The 23,850-nt window shown below is 43.0% G+C and overlaps 1 protein-coding gene across 10 annotated transcripts in view; it reads right to left on the minus strand.

Moving 5' to 3' along the window:
- Usp49 (ubiquitin specific peptidase 49) overlaps nucleotides 1-23,850 on the minus strand; it is a 77,823-nt gene that overhangs the window by 28,479 nt on the left and 25,494 nt on the right. For 9 of the 10 annotated variants that reach the window (XR_015045992.1, XM_085833305.1, XM_085833310.1 and 6 more), the window contains one exon: nucleotides 11,734-11,807. The exons of the other annotated variant lie outside the window; for it this stretch is intronic. The gene's annotated coding sequence lies outside the window, so the exon portion shown is untranslated. The remainder of the gene's footprint in view (nucleotides 1-11,733; nucleotides 11,808-23,850) is intronic. 10 annotated transcript variants of the gene reach the window in all.

The following is a 23,850-nucleotide window of genomic DNA, read 5'->3' on the forward strand; positions in this document are numbered from 1 at the left end:
AGATTCTCCAGGCCACGTGCTTCTGCTCTGCTTTTCTCCCTCCTCCTCTGCGTCCTCTCCCTCTTCCATTTTCTTCTTCTCTCCCAGTCACCTTCTGCTCCACCTTCCCTTTTATCTGCTCAATCACCAGCTCTCCTTTATTTTACAAATTAAGGTGGGAAGCAGGTTTACAGGAAATCACCTGAGTGCAACCACACACTGGAGAATGGAATTAACATCAAATATAATGAGTCCTCAGGGATCACACCCACCTGTAGCTCTAGCTCTAGGTGATCCAATCCCTTCTTGCCTCCAAGAGCATTTGTATGCACATGTACACACACCTCCATACAGACACATACACACAATTAAGGGAAAAAAAAAAAAAAGCAGAGTAGTGATGGTGTAATCTCAGCACATGGGAGGCAGAGGCAGGAGGATCTCTGTGAGTTCAAGGCCAGCATGATCTACAGAGCAAGTTCCAGGACAGCCAGAGCTGTATGAGACCCTATCTAAAAAAGACAGGGAGGGGAAAAAATAACAGCAGAAATGGGGAGATGATCCTGGAAGAGGAAAGGTAATGGCTGCTCCTGGGTAAGGGCAGCATTCTCAGCTTGACTTGCTATGGGCACTTCACAGACAGGGAATGGACAGATGGATGGATGGATGGATGAGTCGATGGGAGAATAACAAAGCCCCACTTAGCATGCAAGGGAGGCTCATGCCATCGCCATTACAAGAGTCTGGAAGGCATATTTGTCATGAAAGACACTAGATCACAATTTTGGTTTGCTGCTTCCTGGATAGAAAATGGCAAGCACTGAATGCAAATACGACTGTTGTTTAAGAACCAGAGCATGCATGATTTATTTGGTGGCCTTAGGACGGACAGCCAACCCAGCTCTGGATTGTGTCATGCCATGAGCTCCTCCAGCATCGCCTTCATGAAGAAGGTGGTTGGCTGGACAGTTCTGTCTGCAGAATGGTCACTGTGACCCTCTGCTGATGGAGATGTCGTCACAGATGATTCCCACAGACCCCACAAAGTCTGTTCCTTTTGTTAAAGTTTTAAATTGTATTTTATGTGTATAAGTATCTTTGTCTGCATGTATGCATGCACATCACGTGCATGCCTGTGGCAGCCACAAGAAGGTGTTAGATTCCCTGGGCCTGAGTTACAAACGTGTGAGCTATCATGTGGGCATTGGGAATCAAACCTGGGTCCTCTGGAAGAAGGACAACTGAGCCATCTCTCCAGCCCCCCTGCTTTTTGTAGTCACATCTTTCAGATATTTCTTGAAACACTTTTTATGAACCAGGGGATACCAAAGAGAACTAAATGTGACCCACATAACACATATGCCATGATATACAATATTTTGCCTGCCAGTCTTTTTAACATTAACCTCTCTGAATTTTCATGAATTTCTATTTCACAAGGTTATAATTATTTTATCTACACTTATTGTAGCATATGGTAAAACAATACAATGTTCAGCCTTGGGTTTGTTTGTTTGTTTGTTTGTTTCTTTCTTTCTTTTTTTAAAGAATGAAAGGGCAAGCTAAGGAAAAAGTGCAGGAAATAAAGGAAGCCTTGGGCAACAGCACATCTGAGTGGGTAAAAGGGACTGACCACGAGCAAGCAGAGAGGGAGGGCCTGGAGGAAGCTGGGCAGGCATTTTGGCTCTTAGAGAACACTAAAAGTCTTCACAAGATAGCATTCGAGACCAGGAAGCAAGGCATGTTGGCCAGTAAACATGGAGTCTGTCCTATTTAAAACCAATTGAAATGCCCCATTCCCTTGCCTTCCTTCCCCTTTCTGTGCACAGCTGCACAGCACTTCCATCAGCTCAGCACGGAGGGCTCTGCCTCAATCACCCAAACATCCCCTTCCATTAAAACCTCCTTCCAAGACCAATGGATCAGGACTAGCACTAAGTTCAGGGTGCATGCTTAACTACCCTGCACTGAGCTGGCCGCCTACAGGCATACAGTACTGAAGTACCCGTACTGAATACGGGTACTTCCAATTCATAAACACATCTTTTCTCAGAAGGAAGGCGAATGATTTGGAGGCAACTGTCATTTCCTCTGTCTCCAATGCCATGCAAATTGCCTTAAATATGAAAGGCAGCCATGTGGGGATGCATGCATATAATCCTAGCACTTGGGAGACAGAGAATCGGTTCTACATAGGAAAGACTCCGCCTTGAAACAAAGAAAATTTTTCTTTAAAAAGCAATAGGGGGAGTGCTATTAGCAAAGTAGAGTGGGCAGCTAGAGATCCTAGAGAGTAGAGTGGGCAGCTAGAGATCCTAGAGAAAGTGGGGACTATGCCCAACCCACCCCCCACTGAATTTCCAGGAACAACAGAATGCCTAGTCAGTATTCAAAGTATATCCTAAAAGAAAAGACGGACAGGGGCTGCGGAGGCCCTTCTTAGAAGGGGACAGTCTGAGCAAGGCAAGGGATCAGGAGGGAGGTTAATTTATTAACAGCAACATATGTACTGGAATACCCCTGGGAAAACCCTAAAGAAAAGCTAGAAACAACAACACCCAGGCCATTTTTAAAACAAAAAGAAAAAGAGGGGCTGGAGAGATGACTCAACAGGTAAGAGTATTTGCTGTGCTTTTAGAGGACACAAGTTCTATTCGCAGCACTCACACAGGCTCACAACTGTCTGTAACTCCAGTTCCAAACAACCCAGTAATCTTGTCCAGCTTCCAAGGATACCAGACACACATGCAGTTCACATATATACAAGCAGGCAACGCATGTATACAGTGAAATAATAATTTTAAAAAATAAAGACGCCGGGCGGTGGTGGCGCACGCCTTTAATCCCAGCACTTGGGAGGCAGAGGCAGAGGCAGGCGGATTTCTGAGTTCGAGGCCAGCCTGGTCTACAAAGTGAGTTCCAGGACAGCCAGGGTCATACAGAGAAACCCTGTCTTGAAAAACCAAAAAAAAAAAAAAAAACTAAATAAATCTTTAAAAAAAAGAAAGAAGAAAAAAGAAAACCAAAAAGAATGTGCTCCTACAGGGTAGGAATCTGCACAGCAAGTCTCATACCCATCCATGTCCCCACCCTAACCCAACATAGAGCAGAAGACCAGAGGAAGCCCTTTCCCTCACACGGAGTCTCCACCCCTGGACAGAGAGAAGTGGACTGCACCCCTAACATATGGGGGGGAAATTTCTGGAGGACTGGAAAGAACAGTGTTGGACTTCAGAAGTCACTGGAAACAAAAACCATCATGCTAGCCATGCTGTTCTTCAGCAGATGTCAGGACAGTGAGGGATCATTAAAAAAAAAAAAATCAAGGAAGCCAGAGTTTTTTAAAACTTTGTATGCCCCCATGTGCACAAGTAGCATCAGGTAGATTCCTCTATTGTCTATACATCTTAATTTTGAGTCAAGGTGTCTCAGTAAACCTGGAGTTTATCGGCTGGCTATGCTGGCTGGCCATCAGGCTCTGGGGACCATGTCTCTTGCCTAACAAGTGTCATGGCTAGCCACCGCCATGCCCAGTTTCACTTATTTATGTGCGTGTGTGTGCGTGTGTGTGTGTGTGTGTGTGCTGGCATGCATGTATGCCATAGCAACCATGTGGAGGTCAGAGGACAACTTGTGAGAGTCACTGCTTCTCCCACCATGCAGCTGCATGTATCAGAATCAGCTCATTAGCCAGGCAGCAAGAGCCTTCCCCCGCAGAGGCATTTTGGCAGCCCAGGCCTGGCTGTTATGTGGGTGTTGAGGCTCCAAACTCAGGCCCTCAGGCTTAACACAGGTGGACTGAGCCACCACCTCAACTGTCAAAAACAGCTTTTTAAAAAAAATACTTGGGGCTGGAGAGATGACTCAGTGGTTAAGAGCATTGTCTGCTCTTCCGAAGGTCCTGAGTTCAAATCCTAGCAACCACATGGTGGCTCACAACTATCCGTAGTGAGATCTGACGCCCTCTTCTGGTGCGTCTGAAGATAGCTACAGTGTACTTAGATATAATAATAAATCTTTAAATAGATAATCTTTTAAAAAAATGGCGTGGTGGTGCACGCCTTTAACCCCAGCACTCGGGAGGCAGAGGCAGGCAGATTTCTGAGTTCGAGGCCAGCCTGGTCTACAAAGTGAGTTCCAGGACAGCCAGGACTACACAGAGAGAAACCCTGTCTGGAAAAACCAAAAAAACAAAAACAAACAAACAAACAAAAAAAATTATGTGTGTGTGTGTGTGTGTGTGTTACGTGTGTGACACATGAAATGAAAACCTGCATTTATGCATGTGTATCCTATGTGTATTTTCAGGCCCTCAAGCAATTTTTAAACATTTCTGTTTTGAAATTTTTACTATTTTTATTTCTATCTTCATGTTATGTGTCTGTGTCTCTGCCATGTATGTGTAGGTGCCCAGAGGCCAGAAGAAGGTAAGGACTCTTTGTAAATGAAGCTTCAGGCAATTGTGAGCAACGCCCCCGCCCCCCCCCCCCCCCCAGTATGGGTGCTAGGGACTGAACTTGGTCCTCTAGAAGAGCAGAAAGTGCTCTTTCTTAACTACTGAGCCATCTCCCTAGTCGAGTTCAAGAATTTTAAAGCAGGAGTCTCAGAAATATATTTGCAGCAATGTCCACAGTAGTAGTATGTATTGCTTTACTGCCAAGAAGTAAAAGCCAACAAAATACTGATGCATGAATTATAAACAGTGAAATATTTATAAGAGAGGACTCTAAGCTAGGCATGGTGGCACACATGTGCCTTTAATCCCAGCACAGGCAGAGGTAGATTATCTTTGTAAATTCAAGGGCAGATCTCTGAAGAGAACAAAATGTTTTAAACTTCACAAAGAAACCCTGTGCCCTGGCTTGGGAAGATGCCTCAGGCAGCAGGGTGCTTCTGTACAAGCACGCAGACCCACGTTGGATCCCCAGATGCACTTGTAGTCCCAGCACTTCAGAGGAGGAGACAAGAGGACCCCTAAGGCTCACAATCAGTTAGCTGGCTCAGTGAGCACCATGCTGTGAGACACGGTCTCAAAACCAAGGCGGGAGCAGAGAGGGGCTGAAGAGACACCCCTGGCACTCACATATGCATGCACACTTGCCTGAGACCTCTGAGTTTATTTAATCTAAAAAATGAAAAGCTGAATGGATAGGATCATGCTATCACTTCAGACAGAGGTCATCTGGTCCAATGTTATTCATCCTAACTCCAATGGAATCCGATTACACAAATACAGATGAACAATGAACTAACCACTAGTCTTCAGAATAATAATTTAACTGACCAGAGTGAATCCTATCAGGTCTGCTCTTGGGAAACACTGGTTCTTTTTTTTTTTTTTTTTTCTAAGATTTATTTATTATATGTAAGTACACTGTAGCTGCCTTCAGACACTCCAGGAGAGGGCGCCAGATCTCGTTACGGATGGTTGTGAGCCACCATGTGGTTGCTGGGATTTGAACTCTGGACCTTTGGAAGAGCAGACGGGTGCTCTTACCCACTGAGCCATCTCACCAGCCCGAAACACTGGTTCTTTAAGAAAGAGATTTTTATTTCCACCATTCTTTTCTTTTTTTAAAAGATTTATTTATTTATTATATGTAAGTACATTGTAGCTGTCTTCAGACACACAAGAAGAGGGCGTGCATCAGATCTCATTACATTTGCTTTCATGGTGAAGAGAGTAGATTACAGTTTAGGGTGCGTGTGTTTTCGTGTGTGTGGGCATGCGCACAAGCACACACAACAGAGTGTGCATGTACTTGACAGATCCCTCAAACCACAGGTCAAAGCAGCTGAGAACAGTCCTGGTAGACAGACAGACTTGTTAGCACTTTGACATGGATGTGGCTGCTGGAAGAGAGAACTACTATTACCTTGTTTTATGTGTGGATAAACAGGTATATTTATTATCATAGCTCACGTTTTTATTATGTTAAATGCACAGTTGCTTCTTGACTCAAAAGAATAACAAAGCCAGGCTGATGAGATGGCTCAGGGGTAAAGGCTTACTGACAAACTGAAACACCTGAGTTCAACCCCTGGGAGTCACGTGACAGGAGGAGAGCCTCAGCTCCTGCTGTTGCCCTCTGACCTCACGAATCCATACACGTACACATCCATAAATTATAAAACAAATGGAAAAAAAAAAAGCTGGGCGAGGTAATTCATACTTCTCACTCCAGCACTCAGGAGGCAGAGGCAGACAGGTTTCGAGGCTAGCCTGTTTTATATAGTGAGTTCCAGGACACTCAGAGTTATAGTGAAGTCCTGTCTTGAAAAGAAAAGAAAAGAAAAAAAAAAAAAAAAGGTGGCGGAGGCAGTGGCGGCGGCAGCAGTAGCAGCAGCAAGCTAGGAGAGCCCTGTGAGCTCTGGCTCTGAGAGTCTAGAGCACACCTCTCCTGGAGAGCCTCCCATGCAAGCTTTTCTTTTGTATACAATTATTTCCTCACTAAAATTACTTTAAAAAATTTTTTATGTTCGTACAACAATAAAATATTAATGGAGAAGACTTTGACAGTCACTAACAGGCACCAGTACAGCCATTAGGTCAAGCCAAGCTAGCTGGCTCGGGAATCTTTCCTGTTAGCTTTGTGTGACTGACAAGTGGTGTCTTCAGACCTCAGTTTCCCCAGGAACCAGAACCGTTCTGTGAGTGTACATGGAATCAGTGCACTATTTAATGAGTTAACAGGTGAGAGATGCTTCAAGCAATGCCTGGTGCCAACAGAGCTCAGAAAAGTTATTTTATCAACTGATACTAGGCCTCCCTTCAGATCAGAAGTCACTGTGAACAAACCTAGTCTACCTGGCTCCTGTAAGGTCCTTTGGGCAGATACAAACTCCCCTCGTTTCTGGTCAAATGATACAGGTAACAGACAAAGTATGTCTGGGAAAATGATTACTCTGGGTTGTGACTAGTTCTCGTCAAATGAAGCCCAAACACTTAGTTCCACACAACCTACCATGCCATTGAGGTATGGCTTTAACTGTCTGCTTGCACAACCGGAGGCTTTGAGGACCTGCAGTACTGAGCTCAGACATGTTGGCAGCCACTTTCATGCTCTTTCTGAAAGTCTCTGCTTCACATGGCCGAGTAGCTGCTGGGTGAACAGGGAAAAAAATCAAGCAGAGTTTGCCCAAGAAAGACTTTGAAGACACACTGAAATGTAACTTCAAAAAGCATAGCTCTGCTGGGGACAGAATCACAGGAGCAGATTCACCTAGGGGGCCTACTTTCTTTCTGAACAAGATGGCAGGGGCAAGCTGTGCCAAGTGGGCAATGTGGGGCCAGAGGCTGTAAGTCTTAGGCTGGGATGTATAGCTGGTGGGGATCTGTTGGCTGCACAGCAACTGCTGGTCAGTGACTGTCATTATTACCTGCAAATGATCAGATGTGACTCTCTACATCTGCATTCTTCAACTTAATCTTATGGCTAAGAGGATAGGTGTCCATGAGGTATTTACCCAACTAACCAGCCCGGTTTCCTGCTTCCGTTTACTTTTGTGGTGACTCAGTGAGTTTCCTTAGGGTCGTTTGCAGGGTGAAGGGAATTTATTTGACTGCACCACTAAAAAAAAGTACCTCCCACCCATTAGAGTTTTCAATTTTTTTATTATATTGCTTTCATTAAAAAAAAAGATTTTCTTTAAATTTAATTTATATGTATGGATGTTTTGCCTGCATGCATGTTATGTACCCGTTGAATCCAGTGGAACTGGAGTTACAGATTGTAAGCCACCGAATGGGTGCTGGGAATTGAGGCCGGCTTCTCTGCAAGAGCAGTAAGTACTGAACTCTCTCTCCAGCCCTACTATATTATTGTCTTTGAGAATTCCTTTTAATTGCTCCTGTAGGGTTCTAGTTTGGGAAAGAGCAAGTGAGCACACTCACAGCAGCTCACACGAGGGAGGGAGCGCAGCTCTCACAGATCTGCTCATAAGGGACAGAGCAGCAACTTGAGGGCTTCCAGAGAGCAGGTTTATAGTTCCAGCAAGCCAAGTCCCTGGTGTGCTCTCAAGGCAGCCAAACCCAGAACTGCACCAGGCTCAGTCATGCACCAGGCATGCCAGAGAGCTTTAGGCTGACACCTCTAGTATGCGTGTGTGTGTGTGCTACAACATGTAGAAGTCAGAGGACAGCTTGTAGGAGTCAGTCCTCCTTCCCCAGAGTGGGTTCTGGGTGATCAGACTCAGGTTGTTAGGCTTTGCAGCAAGCACTCATACTTGCTGAGCCATCTTGCTGCCCATACAGCTTCTGGTTCTGATAGTGTCCGAAATGAAGCGAGTTCTAGGACAGCCAGGGCTACACAGAGAAACTCTATCTCAAAATTAATTAATTAATAATTAATTAAAATTAAAAATCAAACATAAAATATAATATTTGAAATCAGCTTAAAAATAAGATGACCAGTGGCACAGCAGTAAACCTTGTGACAACTGAAATCCATTCTCTAGAGCCTGTAGCAGATGATGTAACTATAGGATGGTTCTCTAGAGCCTGTAGCAGATGATGTAATTATAGGATGGTTCTCTAGAACATGTAGCAGATGATGTAATTATAAGATATTCAGACAAATGTCAAAGACATGTCAGATGTTCATCTTCACCCAAGCATAAAATTCACACCTATTAAAATTCCCCACTTCTAGTTAGGTATGCTAACCCCAGCCTTTAACCCTAGCAGAGGCAGGTGGATCTCGGGCGAGTCTGAGCTCAGCCCTTTCTATATATGTCCCAAGTGGGACTGAGGCATCCTCACGTGGGCACCTCAGCTTGTGGACGTTTTTGAGTTCTGTGGACTGTATCTCGAGTATTCTGGAAGAAAGCAATCACAAGAGCGGAGGAAGGAAGGGACCTGGGAGGGAAAGTGGATGGGGACGGGGTGGAGTGGGGTGGGGTGTGGGGATAAAATATGGAGTGTAAAAAATAAAAGATAAAAACAAAAACAAAACAAAACAAACTAATAAAGCGATTCTGTCTCCCCTTAATTCAATACTTGTATACTGTTTCCAGCACCGGCTCACCTGACTGAACACTGGTCAGCATCAAGGGATAAAATTCACTCACATATGTTCTTTCTCCTTCATTTTCACTCTCCCTCTCCTCTGTCCCCTCCATGTTTTGTTTGTCTCCCTCCATCCCTTTATTGTGCTAAGATTAACCACTGTCCCTGTACACTAAACAAGAACTCTGCTACTGAGCCACCTCTCCAGCCCCCTGCCATTCTCTTAAAACCCTTATTTATGTCACAATTAGATGTAAATCAGAGGAATAGGTATCTTTTCCCAGAAAACTGTAGTTTGTGTCAAACTGACAAAATACCCAACCAGGACAGAGATCTCTCTCCCAATCCCTGCTCCTGAGTACTCAAGTCAGTCAGAGTCTCTCTCTCTCTCTCTCTGTCTCTCTCTCTCTCTCTCTACCTTTCTCCCTCCCCCCTCCCACCTCTGCTTTTCTAAGACAGTTTCTCTGTTTAACAGCTCTGGATGTCCCGAACTCACTTTGTATACGAGCCTGGCTCTGAGTTCACAGAAATCCACCTGCCTCTACTTCCCAAGTGCTGAGATTAAGGTCGTGCACCATCATGCCTGGTGTGACTATGTCTGTTTAAGCAGAAGTCAGCTGGGCATTCCAGTTCTTAGAACTATAAGCACAGCTAAGAGTGAGTCAGCTGATGGGGAGCATTTAGTAGTAGACAAGTAGCCATTTGAGTTCTCTAATTAAAAAGCATCTCAAAAATCAAAGAAAGGGAGGCCAAATGCCAGGTTAAAAAAAAAAGCATCTGTTAAAGTGATTTTAAGGTTAAAATGACCACTAAAGTCTGTAGTCATTCCCATTTTGAATGTCAGCTTCTTTTTCCATTAGTATTCAACTGATATTCTCGACTGTCTGTGCTTAGAAATGGCTGGAGCTGGTGAATACCAGCTAGACATCTAGCTGATGAGCAGGAGGAGTCTGATGGCTGCATTAGTTAACCTTCAAATCATTAGTAAGTGACCCAATCTAATGAACCAAGTAATCTCTTTCTACATAAAAGTCTCTTTAAGGAAATTACAGGGTCTTGGGAGCAACTCACCATGCAAAGAAAGTCTCATACATGCAAGTACATTTTTCTTCAAATAATAAAAAGCAGTAGAATAAGTTGAAAACTAACTGGTATTTTATATCCTTTAAACATCTTGGCAAAACTAGCCCTAATTTTGAAAACAAATGAGATCAAATCAGATAGAGAAATTCTTGGCAGACTCACCTCTACTCCTGTACTGAGGGGTGAGAGAGTGGCATGTCCATTAGAATACTAAACTTTCAAAGATATTTGTTGTCCTTTAAAAATAATTAAAAAAAAAAATCACAAAATGTCAAGCCACACTATCCTCCAAGCACCGGGAAATGAGATTCACAAATTCACACAGTAGTATACACTACAGAGGACTAGGAGCTCAAGGCTAGTCTAGGACACATAATGAGACACTGCGCGAACCTGCACACATGCACATGCGCGCGCGTGCACATACACACACACACACACACTTAACTCAGATTCCCCTGGGAAGGGGGCAATGTCTGGGGCAACAAACTCAAAGGCTGGAAACGACATTGGGCTCTAGCAAAGTTTTTTCTTGTTTCCAGCCCCTACCACATAATCACATATAAGCCTGCAACATAGTAGATGCTCAGATAAGTTCATAAAATAAAAACCATCTGGGAAGTGCTTTCCGAAGCTAGGAACACACCATACAAGGAACAGGGCTCCTGCCTCTGGCCCACACTGGGCTTACAGCACTGGAGTAGCCTCTACTTTTTCTACAAATCTTTTTAATGTCCAAGATTAATTATTGAAGAGACAGGTTCTTCTATCTACTTCCGCATCCAGTCAGTTTCATAGTTAGGAGCCTTGTGAAAAAACACTGCTTGCCCAGGAATGAATAAGGATGGAAGACAAAACAATGTTGCAATATTGCTATTAAAATAATGCCAACCCCATCAACCCCTGAAAGTCTGAGCGCTTCCTGGAACCCCTGTAAGACACAGTTAATGTGTTTAGGAAAGATTCTCAAACAATAATGGGCATGGAGAATGAGACGAGAGAAAGGAGACCATCACTGTGCACTATCACTGAAACCAACTGGCCCAAAGTAGGCCTGCACTGAAGCTCAGAGTTTCAACCACTAGACCAGCAGCTCTCAACCTAGGGGACAACCAATAGAAAACACAGATATTCACATTACAATTTATGACAGTAGCAAAATCACAGTTATGAAGTAGCAATGAAAATAATGTTATGGTTGGGGATCACCACACCATGAGGACTAGGAAGGTTGAGAACCACTGCCCTTGACAAAGAAGGCTGCCCACATAAATGCCACATAAACTTCTAAACCCTGACAGGGACCTAGCACTCATGGAAAGTTTGGGCTAGCTACAATATTTGAGTTCTGGACAATAAACATTTATGGACTTTTGAAATTTTATTTGAATACCACAGTGCTAAAGTGAACAAGGCCTCCATGGTGAGCCTTTATCACAGCAGCTGGCAGCGTTCAGAGAAAAGGGGGTGGCTAATCTCTCTTGACAGGCAATGGCAAGCACAGTCTCTCCATCAATAAACTTCAAGCTACCCAAGACTTTATCGAAAGTTCAGACCATCACCGAGACACAGGTCATGGCTACTCCCTCCCCTGACAGGACTAAAGGCTTCCCACAGTAATGTTCTAAGGACTAAAGGCTTCCCACAGTAAGGTTCTTCTTTACCCATTAGACAAGCTGCTCCCATCGTCTTCCATATTCTCACATAATCACTGGCTGGGTTTCCTCTTCTCTGTTACCTACAAGGGGAAACAATCTGTGAGCAAGGGCTGATACACAGCAAGAAAAAAGCAATTTTTATAAAACGTATAGATTCAGAAAAGTATTAGTATATTATAACAACAGTGAAACCCCTACAACTTTTCAACTTTCAAAACATGGGAAACAATATGACCCATTCTTCAGCTAAGAGCAGCCAAGGAGTCAGTCATTTACCAGGAAAACGGGCCATAAATGTAAGCATTAAAGGTTTTCTTCTGGGAAAAAAAAGCATTTCTATTAAGATCACACACTGTCTTTGTATATAATGTGAATCAGTCAGAACTGAAAAACCATGCTAACAAATTACTCTAGTAGCAAAAGCTAAACTTAGTTATGCACAAGCACGTGATGGTTTGGAGAGGGTGAGAGATGGCTCCTTTGTATTAACTGGGTTTGTTTTTTTGTTTGTTTGTTTGTTTGTTTTTTGTTTTTTTAACCTATATGGAAGCATCGAGTATCTTTAAAAGTAACATATTTGGGATTTAATAAAATTTGATTGGTGTGTTAGGTCCTACGTAACAGGCTGGCAAATTCTCTGTTTTATCAGCCCACTGGTGAATACAAGAATTCCTCTTGAGGGAAACTTTCCTTTTGATAGTATGCAGCCTTGATATGGGGCCCCACCTCTAAGGTCCAGTCTCCTCGGAGTGGGTGTTCCTTGAAGAATGGCTGTCAAGATCTCAGAATGGTTGTCGGGAAAGGGAAATTGCTCTGCATTCTACAGGGGGAAGAGGTTGTTGTTTTACTGCTAAAAGGGACTGGGAGAAGAATGTTGAGAGGACAGAGAAGAAAAGAAGAGCCCTACAATAGGGCAGAGCTGGGATTGGGTGGGGATGAAGTGCTCAGGCCAAGGGCAGCCCAAAGTTGTCTGCATGAATGCAAAGCTAGGCTCTTTCCACCTCTATTGCTCCCTTTCTTTAGTTAGGTATACAAATCCACAATGCCGGGTGTGAATAGAGCCTTTCTGAAAATCAGACACACCAAGGTTCACATCTGAGTGCACTTGGCGCAAATCAGTACTAGAGGGCAAGAAAAGTCTGGGCCCACAAGGCAGAAGAGTTGCAGGACTGAGACACTCACTGAAGACACTCACAAAAGCTTTATAGGAAGAGTTTATAGGAAGAGTTTAACTATATATTATAGGCTTCAGGTCTGAGACACACTACATTGACATTGTATGGATGGAGCCTCAAATTCAAACAGTATCTCTCTCTCTCTCATCCAAACACTTTGACTTCCAAAGTAAAAGTAAAATCCCTTAAAGCTACAGTTAAGACCAAGTAATTTTAATTTAATTTTAGATGTCCCCTCTCCCCAGCTAACTACATAAATCACCTCTATACTCAATAACTGTAAGATGTGTAACCACATGGAACTTATGTTTAACATACTATATTTGATCTTAGTCAGAAGACCATGCTGGGGGTGGTGGCACATGCTTCTGATCCCAGTGCTTCAGAAGCTGAGTTGGAGGCCAGCCTGCTCTGCGGTGCTGCGTATAGAATCAAATGCAGGGCTTCCCCCATCAGGCAAGCACTCTACCAATAACGCTGTATCCCCAGCCCACAACCCTAACTTTTCATCTGGGAAACTGAGATTGTAGCTCAGGAATAAAGTGCTTGCCTAGCTCAAGGCCCTCAGTTCAAATCCCAGACCACAAATCTCAAATGAGATGTGACCCTGTATTCCATTATATCCAACAAGACACTAGAAAGATCTGCTCATTTATAAGGGTTGGCACAGATCATGGAAGTGGAAAAGCCTTAGATTTAGAACCAGGGAGCTTGGGTGTATGGGCCAGATTGTCCACGTATGAGCTGGGAGACCCTGGACAACTCACCTCTGACTTGGGACCCCTAAACTTCCTCCCCTATAACATCAACTGTACCAAAAATGCTACCCAAATCAGTAAGAAAATGTGTGTACATGCATTACAAATAAGCACATGGGAGATATTATTCTGGTGAGAGGAGACTCTGGTATTCCAGGAGCTCTGAGCAAGCTGGGATCAGAGAACCTTGTCATCCAGGCAGAATTCAAAGAATTCTGAAATATGTTTGGCATTTGGTTCTTTATTTTACTTAAATAATTCCTAGTTTTAACCACCAAGCTTCACAGGGACTAAAGGATATAATTAGATGGGAATTCTAGACTGAGAATTCCTTCTTACTAAAAAATAAAATAAAATAAAATGAGCTAAGTGTACTGGCTTAGTGTGATCCTCCTGTTCTCAAAGCAATCCCAGAGTCCACCTACTCTGAGCAGCAGCAGGGGCAGCCACGGCCATGACCTATCGTGCACCAGAGCTCCCATTTCATCACTTTGGAATTCTCATCCTACCTTTTATGCTTCTGCATATAATATATGCTGTTAACTGGAAGAGTCTAACCTTCTAACATACAGTCACACAGTAAATTCAAAACAGTAATTCTGTCATCAAGGACTCCTTAGAAATACTAGAAAATGGGATGGAAAATGGCTCAACAGTTAAGAGCACATAGGCTCTTCCAAAGGACCTGGGTACCCATGTCAGGAGGCTCACAACTACCTGTAAGTTCAGCTCCTGGTTTCCAAGGGTACTACCCCCCCCCCCAAATAAAAAAAGTAATTTTTAAAAGTTTAAAGATGGAAGACAGACAGACTAGGCGATGGGCTAGAGATGACCCTGTGGTTCTGAGCAAAGGCTGTTCTTGCAGAGGACTCAGGTTTGGTTCTTACTGTCAGGTGGCTCACAAGTACTGATAACTCTAGCACCAGGGGGCCCTCTTCTGGAGGCTGTGGGCATTACATTCACATAGCCCTACCTAGACAGACAGACAGACACACACACACATTAAAAAACTAAAAAAAACAAAACAAAACAAAATACTAGACAACAGTTTTACAAGCACAGAGCTGCAACTTTAACAGGGAGGGGACATGTGGGGATGTCCACTGCACTCCTACAAAACATCCCTGTGCTGAGGTGTTTCAAACACATTTGTCCTATCAGGCCTCAAAATGAGATGGGTGTTAGTGGTGTTTTACAGAACAACGCAGGGTCAGACTCAGTAAACAACTAGCACACACACGGCCAAGGAAAGAGAAGCACCCAGGGCCAAGTGCGTTACTGGGGTATTCCAGGAACCAAGGACCACAGTTTACAGTCTTGTGTCTATGGTTTGCAATTACTGAACTAGGAACCTATCCCTTTTCACAAAGTGCTTTTAGAACCGACCAAGCAGGGAAGAGTAGTAGTAGAAAAGCCCTTTTAATGCTTCATTTAAGCACTTTAAAATCTAATCATGGAGCCCAGTGTGGTGGCTCAGTGCTCAGGAGGCTGGGCCAGGAGAAATGCTTTTACTCCATGGTCAGCCCTGACTACATCCTTCTAGAGCCACCCTGAGCTACAGAAAACCAAAAGGAAAAAAATCTTTAAATATAAAGCAAAGATTTTCTCAGTTTTAAAATCTACCAACATAAACCAGGTAATGGTGACACACGCCTTTAATCCCAGCACTAAGGAGTCCGAGGCAGGCAAATCTCTTGAGTCTGAGGCTAGCCTAGTCTACAGAGTAAGTTCTAGGTCAGCCAGGGCTACATAGAGAAACCCTGCCTTGTAATAAATAAATAAATAAATAAATAAATTCACCAAGATAGAACTATACCCCAATGAGGAAAAAAAATAGGACTTAAATTTCACAAAATAGTAAATGGTGACATAAGCAATGGATGGATTGTTCAGTAGTAGATCCCTGGCCTAGCATACCTGAGGCCCTAGCTCTAATCCTAGCACCACGGAGAGGTAGCTAGAGGCTATTTCAGAGAATTATTACCCAGTTACAGAAAGGAACACTTGAGACTCTGTTGTAGCCCTGGATAGAAAAGTAAAGGTTGGTAAGCTGTATCAACTCTGTACCACGGAGAAAGAGACAGGGATATCTGTGAGTTTTAGTCTGGCCTGGTCTATAGTCAAGTTCTTAATCAACCAGGGCTGCAACATGAGCTGTCTTTAAAAAAAAAAAAAAAAAAAAAAAGGTAAAATGACAAAGACTGAAAAGCAAAGTGGATGGAGCTAACACACGAGAAGAACTTGGATTACCAATGAGAAGGAGGACAGCAGGCAGGACTGAAGGATGGTAAAAACTTCTACCCCTAGATTTCCACGCTGACGCCTAGTAGCCACTGACGGAGGCTGGGAGGTTTATGCTCCAGGAAGATAACCAGAGACATACCAAGGTCAGCACAGGAATGACAAAAGGCAGGGGTGAGGTGTTCTAGACAGTCAGGGCTATACAGAGAAACCCTGTTTCTCACAAACAAACAAAACACCAGAAAGAAAAGAAACAAGGGCTGGTGAGATGGCTCAGTGGTTAAGAGCACCCGACTGCTCTTCCAAAGGTCAAGAGTTCAAATCCCAGCAACCACATGGTGGCTAACAACCATCTGTAACAAGATCTGGCGCCCTCTTCTGGAGTGTCTGAAGACAGCTACATGTACTTACATATAATAAATAAATAAATAAATAAATAAGAAAAAAAAGAAAAGAAACAAAAGAAAAGAAAAAAAACCAATTATGTTTAGTCTTTCATGTTCATGCGTGGAGACACTTTATAAAAAAAATAAATAAAAGGTCTGGAGAGATGGCTCAGCAGCTATGGTATACATGCAGACAAAACCCTCATATACATAAAATACATAAATAAACCTTTTTTTAAATAAATAAATCTTAAAAGAAAAAAGAAAAAAAGAAAAGGTTCCAGTTCTTGCTAAATTACCTAAAAGTTAAAACAATGTCAAAATGACAACAGGGGATTAAGACTATTTCAGTTGCAGAGAGCTAGCTTAGCATCATGTCCAAGGTCCTAGACTTGGTCCCTAGCACAGGAAAGAGAAGGGAGGGAGGATGGAGATGAAGGAAAGGAATGAGGAAAGGCAGGAAGGGCTCCACATACATGAAATGTACCAGGACAACCAATTCCATAATGTTAAAAGGAAGACATTCAGGAGACAACCTGGGAGTGCTAAGTCCAAGGAGCACTATAAGGAAAACCTATTAAGGCTATAAGTGATGGGTCTGACTCATGAAGTTCGTTTGTATTCAATAGAGAACAACTCAGACAGAGTTAACCGACGATACTCAGATACTCTTATGGCTTAAAACCATCCAGGGAGTGTGCAGATATTAGGTTTATAGATTATTATAATCATATAATTTCTAGTTTCTATAGGAAACAGTATACAGAGGCAATTCACAGAGGGGAAGCAGTTAACTGAAACAGGAAGAAATGTTCCAGCTCATTAGTGCCTTCCACAAGTTACACTGAGACATTGTTATTAAATGGCAAAAGGTAGCAATGTAAGCAGTGGAGCAGTTGCAGAAATGCCATGCTTGTGGGGTACAGTGTGACAGATCTACTTAGCTCTTAACAGCTCCTATGCCATCATGGCGATCCTGGGCCTGTATCCCAGAAATTCTAAAATATGCTGGTATTGTGCACTGCAAGGTTGCTACTGGTACTACTGTTTACAGTAGCCTAGGTACCCATTGCTATGGGGATCTATGTACACTATGGAATACTATGCCACAGTTAAGATCAATTAGCTAAGTCTGCATCCAGCATAAATAGATCTTCAAATAGTAAACCAAGTAAAAACCAGAGATAGATGGCATTTCCTGGAGACTCTAAAGCCAAATTCTACAAGAGCAGAGTGGAACCAGATATTCTGTAACTAAAGATAAACACCTCCCATTACTAAATATTTTACAAAGATGCATCTAGAACTAAGAGCTTATATAAGACACATTAGAAAGGATTCTGTAGGGAAGGAATATGAGAAAGATGAACACACAGCTTTTGGCCACTGGAGTAAGAGTATCCAAACCAAGGAGTGTGAAAAGTACTTGTCCCCAAGCCTGATAACATGATTTTGGTCTCTATAATACATCGGTAAAAGAGAACCAAGTCACACACAATTATCCTCCAACCTCCACACAAACATACATACACCTCATAAAAACAAACAAACAAACAAACAAGCAAAAACAAACAAACAAAAACCACTCGCCGGGCATGCCTTTAATCCCAGCACTTGGGAGATAGAGGCAGGCGAATTTCTGAGTTCGAGGTCAGCCTGATCTACAGAGTGAGTTCCAGGACAGCCAGGGCTACACAGAGAAACCCTGTCTCGAAAAAAACAAACAAACAAACAAACAAACAAAAACCAAAAACCCAACAACAACAACAAAACACTCTTAAGAAGGCCAGCTGGGTCTTAAAGGGCAGAGTGTAGTGGCGCACACCTTTAGTCCCAGCACTGGGGAGGCAGAGACAGCTGGATTTCTGTGAGTTTGACCAGGCCAACCTGGTCTATATATGAGCTCCAAGACAGCTGGGGCTACATAGTGAAACTCCATCTCAATAACCAAAACAAACCTCCTAAAACTTAAAACAATTCCACTTTGAACTTACACATATATTGATTTATGCAATAAAACCTTCTAAGTGCCTCTTACATGTCAAGAATTAAGTTTAAATAGAACTTTTTTTCTTATTTTTAATTTAAAAAGTATGTTTTGGGGGCTGGAGAGATGGCTCAGCTGGTTAAAAGCACTGACTGCTCTTCAGAGGTCCTGGAGTTCATTTCCCAGCAACCACCTGATGGCTCTCAACCATCTGTAACGGGATCTGATGCCCTCTACTGGTGTTATCTGGTGACAGCTACAGTGTACTTGTATAAATAAATAAACCTTTAAAAATTTTATTTGTATGTATGAGTATTCTCTTTACATGTATGTATATGAACTACATGTGTGTCCATGGAAGTCAGAAAAGGGTGTCAGATAACCTAGAACTTAAGTTACAGCTAGTTGTGTGTTGTCACATGGGTGTGAAGGACTGAACCCAGGTCTTCTGGCAGAGTAGTGTGAGCTCCGTAACCACTGAGCCATCTCTCCAGCCTCAGAGCTCATCATTCTTAAACCGGTGATCAAGCCTAGAGCCTGACGCATGTGGGGCAAGTGCTACATCCCACTAAGCTGTAGCCCTAACCCTTCAGGGCTTTTTTTTTTTTCCTTTCATAAAACAGAAATATATTTTGAGAGCCAAATGTGGTGGCTCATACTTTGATCACCAACACTTGGGAGGCTGCAACAGATCAAGAAATCAAGACCAGTCCTAGCTGCATAGTAAGTTCAAGGAGCCTGGGCTACCTGAGACCTTATCTCCAAAACAAAACCAAAACCAAAACCAAAACCAAAACCAAAACCAAAACCCAAACCCAGAAATACTTGAAGAAGGAGGAGGAGGAGGAGGAGGAGGAGAATTAGAAAAAGAAGAAGAAGAAGAAGAAGAAGGAGAAGGAGAAGGAGAAGGAGAAGGAGAAGGAGAAGGAGAAGGAGAAGGAGAAGGAGAAGGAGAAGGAGAAGGAGAAGGAGAAGGAGAAGGAGAAGGAGAAGAAGAAGAAGAAGAAGAAGAAGAAGAAGAAGAAGAAGAAGAAGAAGAAGAAGAAGAAGACAACGACGAAGAAGAAGAGCAGCTTAAAGTTCTTTAAATAAGCTGGGCTGGAACACAAGAACAAATCTAAAACTCTAGTGACTTGCACACCTCAGTCCACAGGGAAGACACTCGCCCTCACACGTCCACTGGGAAAACAATGACTTTTTGGAGACTCCTCCCCACCTCCAGGTCGTTCTAACTGTTCAGAAGCCTCAGCAGCTTGCCCTGTTCTAAGAGACTTCACAGGCAGATGACTGGACACTATGTAGGTGCCACAGGTAATGAGCTTATCACCACATGCTAACACTCCCTGACTCACGGGGACAGGGAGGCAACTCCATCCATCCGTAAAGTGGATACTGCACAAATGACAAGCCCTCAGTTCCCACACACAAAGTAAGGTTAACTCCCTGGAATCTCAGTGGTAGGAAGGGAGACAAGAGGATCCCTGGGGCTCTTTAGGGGCCAGCCCTAGGTCCCCATGAGAAGCTCAGTCTTAAAAAACAACACAGATGGCTGATGGCTCCTGTAGGATGTCATCTGAGTTTGACCTTTGGTCTTCACAAACACACACACACAACCTGATTACCATGTTCAGTGCAAAACGACAGTTCTACTCCACATCCTCTTAGGATAGAACATGAGGGTTAAACAACAAAAACCCAGTTACCCTCCCCGTTTCTCTGACCTTTTTAGACAAGGTCTATCTATGTAGCCCAGGCTATCTTAAACATGTGGTTTGCTTCCCCCTCCTGAGAGTGGGTACTACAATGTGAAGCCACCGTATCAGACGTCATACTTCTCTTTTTATCTCAAGTACATGGATATAGAACAAGTTCCTAGAGAGGGACATATGCACATTTGAAATTCTAATGAACACTGCCAAACTTACCTCCAAGAAGTTTCCATTCCTGACAATGGTGTGCAAGGTTTTCAGTTTTCCCAAATCCCCGTCCTATTGGCTAGCACTGACTTTTAAATGTCTACCACCCCTTTACAGGTCAAGGGGTAGTAAATTATGCATTGGAACTACTGAAGGTAAAGCTTGGGTAGATTTTACAGCGAATAATAGCTGCGGACTAAGATGAATTCAAGAGTCTCTTTAATAGTGTAACTGGGGAGGCTGATGTTGCTTGACCCGTAGGGATTTCAACATGGGGTATACCATGCCACGTGTCGTTGAGGCATACTTATCTGCCACACATTTAGAACATCTGAGTGCCTTTCTGACAGTAGAAGCCAAGCCTTGCCCATGTGAGAGAAGTGCTGAGCCACACCCCCAAGCCATTAGATCTCTTCTTTACTGACACCTCTCTGATCAATACATATGGATCACATTTTATGTAGTGTTGCTTATGGATCTGATCTACCCTATGGATAAAGTACAGAGGTGCAATTAGTGTCTAAACGTGAGCATGCAATAAAACTAACATATAGGTAGCTGTAACGAACATAGTGAGTAAATGTTGGGGCCAGCCAGCATAGCTCAGTGATAGGTGTTTGTCACCAACCCCTATGACTTTGATCCCTGAAACCTACATGATGGAAGGAGAGAACCAACTACCACAAGTTGTCTTCTGACTTCCATGAACAATCTATGGTACATGCAGATAACACACACCCACTAAATAAATGTAAGAAAAAAAAGGTAAATTTTAGCATTTGCTATCCACAAAGATATCCTAGACATTCTGGGATTTTTCCTTAATGTGGTGGTTTGAATAGGAATGGCTCCCATAGACTCATATATTTGAATGCTTGGTCATTAGGGAGTGGTACTACGTGAGAGAGATTAAAAGGTGGACCTTGTTGGACAAAGTGTGTTACTGAAGGTAGGCTTGGACTTCAGAAGTCCAAACCAAGCCTAGAGGCTCATTTTTTTCCTGCTACCTTTAGATTTAGATGCAGAACTCTCATCGACCATGTCTGCCTGTCTGCTGCCATGTTCCCTAACATGAGGCTAGGGGACCTCTGGAACTGTAAGCAACCCAGAATTAAATGCTTTCCCTTCTAAGAGTTGCCATGAACCTGGTGTCTCTTCACAGCCATAGGACACTGATAAATAGACTTAAGGAGCTATTTTTTTTAATTTACTTACATGCATGTAAACATGCCTGCATAAGTTTATGTGTTACATGGGTGCAGGTGTTGAATTCTCTGGAACCGGAGTTGCAGGCACAATCTTGAACTGCCATGTTAGTACTAGGAACCAAACCTGGATCTTCTACAAGAGCTCTAAGAATTCTTAACCACTGAGCTATCTCTCCAGGCTGCTGCTGCTTTTTCTTTTTAAGCTTTTTGTATAGGGCATTGGAGGTTTATGTGCACTAAGTTTATGTGCCTGAAGATGCCAGAAGAGGGCAATGGATCCCCTGCAGCTGGACTTAAGAGATGATTTTGAGTCACTTAATGTAGGTCCTAGGAACCCAGCTCTGGTATCCTGTGATGCTTAGGTATTATAGTTGAATATTACTTTGAATTCCAGCTCATTCTGCTTCTACCTCCCAAATGCTGAGATTGCAGGTATATTCTACTCTACCATGCCTGGCTATTGGGTTTAGAAAATCAAAATACTAATTCAGGCCCACAGACTTTGTAAGGGCCAGCATAAATGAGATGACCTCTGTTCTTAAATGCCAATTTGCCCTCAGAGGTTCAATGCCTGTGATGATAACTCTGATAGTAACAATGACTTGAAATAAGCTATTCACAATTTCTTACCCAATTTTCTTCATGACTACCTCCAGGTAACAATTTTTTTCAAGGAGAATCAAATCAGCTCTAACAGGGACTATGTATGATCTTACTACCCTGATAAATCAGTAGCTATCATTATAAAAATAAGTACCATAATTTATCTGCCATTCTAGAAAGATTTTAGCTCAATACTGATAAACCAATAAACCTCTACCCATCCTTGCTTTAATTTTCAAATAAAATTTACATTGACAAGATAAATGAATCCTTCGGGCTATTACGGAGTCAAATGTTCTAGATACTTTAGCATCCCCCCCCCCACAGGGCTGTGCTAGCGAACACACACAAATGCCCCTGCACATCTTCCCTATGTCAGAGACAGAATAAAGAGAGAGAGAGAGAGAGAGAGAGAGAGAGAGATAGGCGAGCAGGAAGTAGGAAAGAGCAGACCTCGGTGAGATACAGGTTAAAACTCAGCTATAATTTATATTTTGATCACTCAGCTGCCTTTTGAAAAAGCTGATACAAAGGTAGGACCGCCTTTCCTTTGGGGAGCTAAGCAGCGGATAAAAGCATCTTCCTAACTCAGCCTCAGCAGCACTGCCCTCCCACCACGGAGCCGGCCCTGGCCCAGCAAGAGCAGCACTACCTGGAGGCTTCTGAAGACAATGCTGCAAGTCTGCTATTCTACTGGAGTGGGAGCAGTCAAGACCGGTTTCCTGAACTCTAAACTACGCAGTGCCCTGCTAATCCTCCCCAAATCCCACAGCACAGGTGGGGGTGCAAAACAGCACACAAACTATCAAACTGAACCACGGGCAGTAGCTATGGGTTACAGAGGTCCTAGCATTTCTATAGCTAAGGAGGGCATGATGGAAAGGGAGAGAGACACATACACAAAGCCTTTCACAACATGCAAAAATTAATTTTTACTCTGCTTCTCTTCTGATGTGCTAGGCAGCATTTGCCCCCATTCATCTGTCAGCACCCCCCTGAGTGGAAAGCATGGGGCAGCAGCATTTTCACAGTGAGGCTGGCAGAGATGCTACTCGAGTGTAAATTACTAATTAGCTCAAAGGAAGACAAAGAGAAAAAATACCTGTCACAGAATGCTGTTTACAACTTGACACATGATAAAAACAACACTGAACATTTCCGAGGAGCCCTTACTTTCCAGACTTCTATTAACATGTGAATGGAAAAGGAATGGTATTATAGTCTTTTAAAACTGTCCATGTCTCAGAAACAATAACATAGGACTAGAAACAATGCTTCCCAAATAATTTGTAATTTTCCCATCCTTATGAAAGGGAAGTGTTTCTAATTATTACAATCAGCCTTTACAAGGAGCTATATTTCATAGCTCTGATAACAGCTTAAAGAGTAGAAAAGAAAATGAAGGCCACAAGTTCTGTGTTTCACGTTAGTCAGAAAGCAACTATCAGCCCTCTGACTTCAGTTAGACAGGCCAGTCTGCATTCACACCTTTAATGTCCTAGCCTGGAGACTGTCTGGAGATGAGATTGGGGTCAATTTATTTCCTCAAATGATAACAATGGAAAAAATTCAAAATTTAGGTTGGAGGTGGTGGGCTATGTTATTATTTCCACAGATCACCTCAATGTAAGGCAGACCAATCTGTATGACTCCCAGTCAACATTCCAGAAGCAGGACCCTGTGTATGCCAGTCTTTTCCAGCTCCTTGAAGCTGCATAAAGATCTTCAAGATAGAAATACCACCTCAAATATTTCATGGAACGGCTTAACAGCCGTTTCTCACACAATGCAACATTAGTAGCTACTATGTCCTAAGGATGCAACACAATTTTTTATTACTAGCAGGGGC

This window comes from Mus caroli, unplaced genomic scaffold (assembly GCF_978045245.1).
Source record: "Mus caroli unplaced genomic scaffold, Mus_caroli_1 scaffold_18, whole genome shotgun sequence".
NCBI classification, from domain to species: Eukaryota; Metazoa; Chordata; class Mammalia; order Rodentia; family Muridae; genus Mus; species Mus caroli.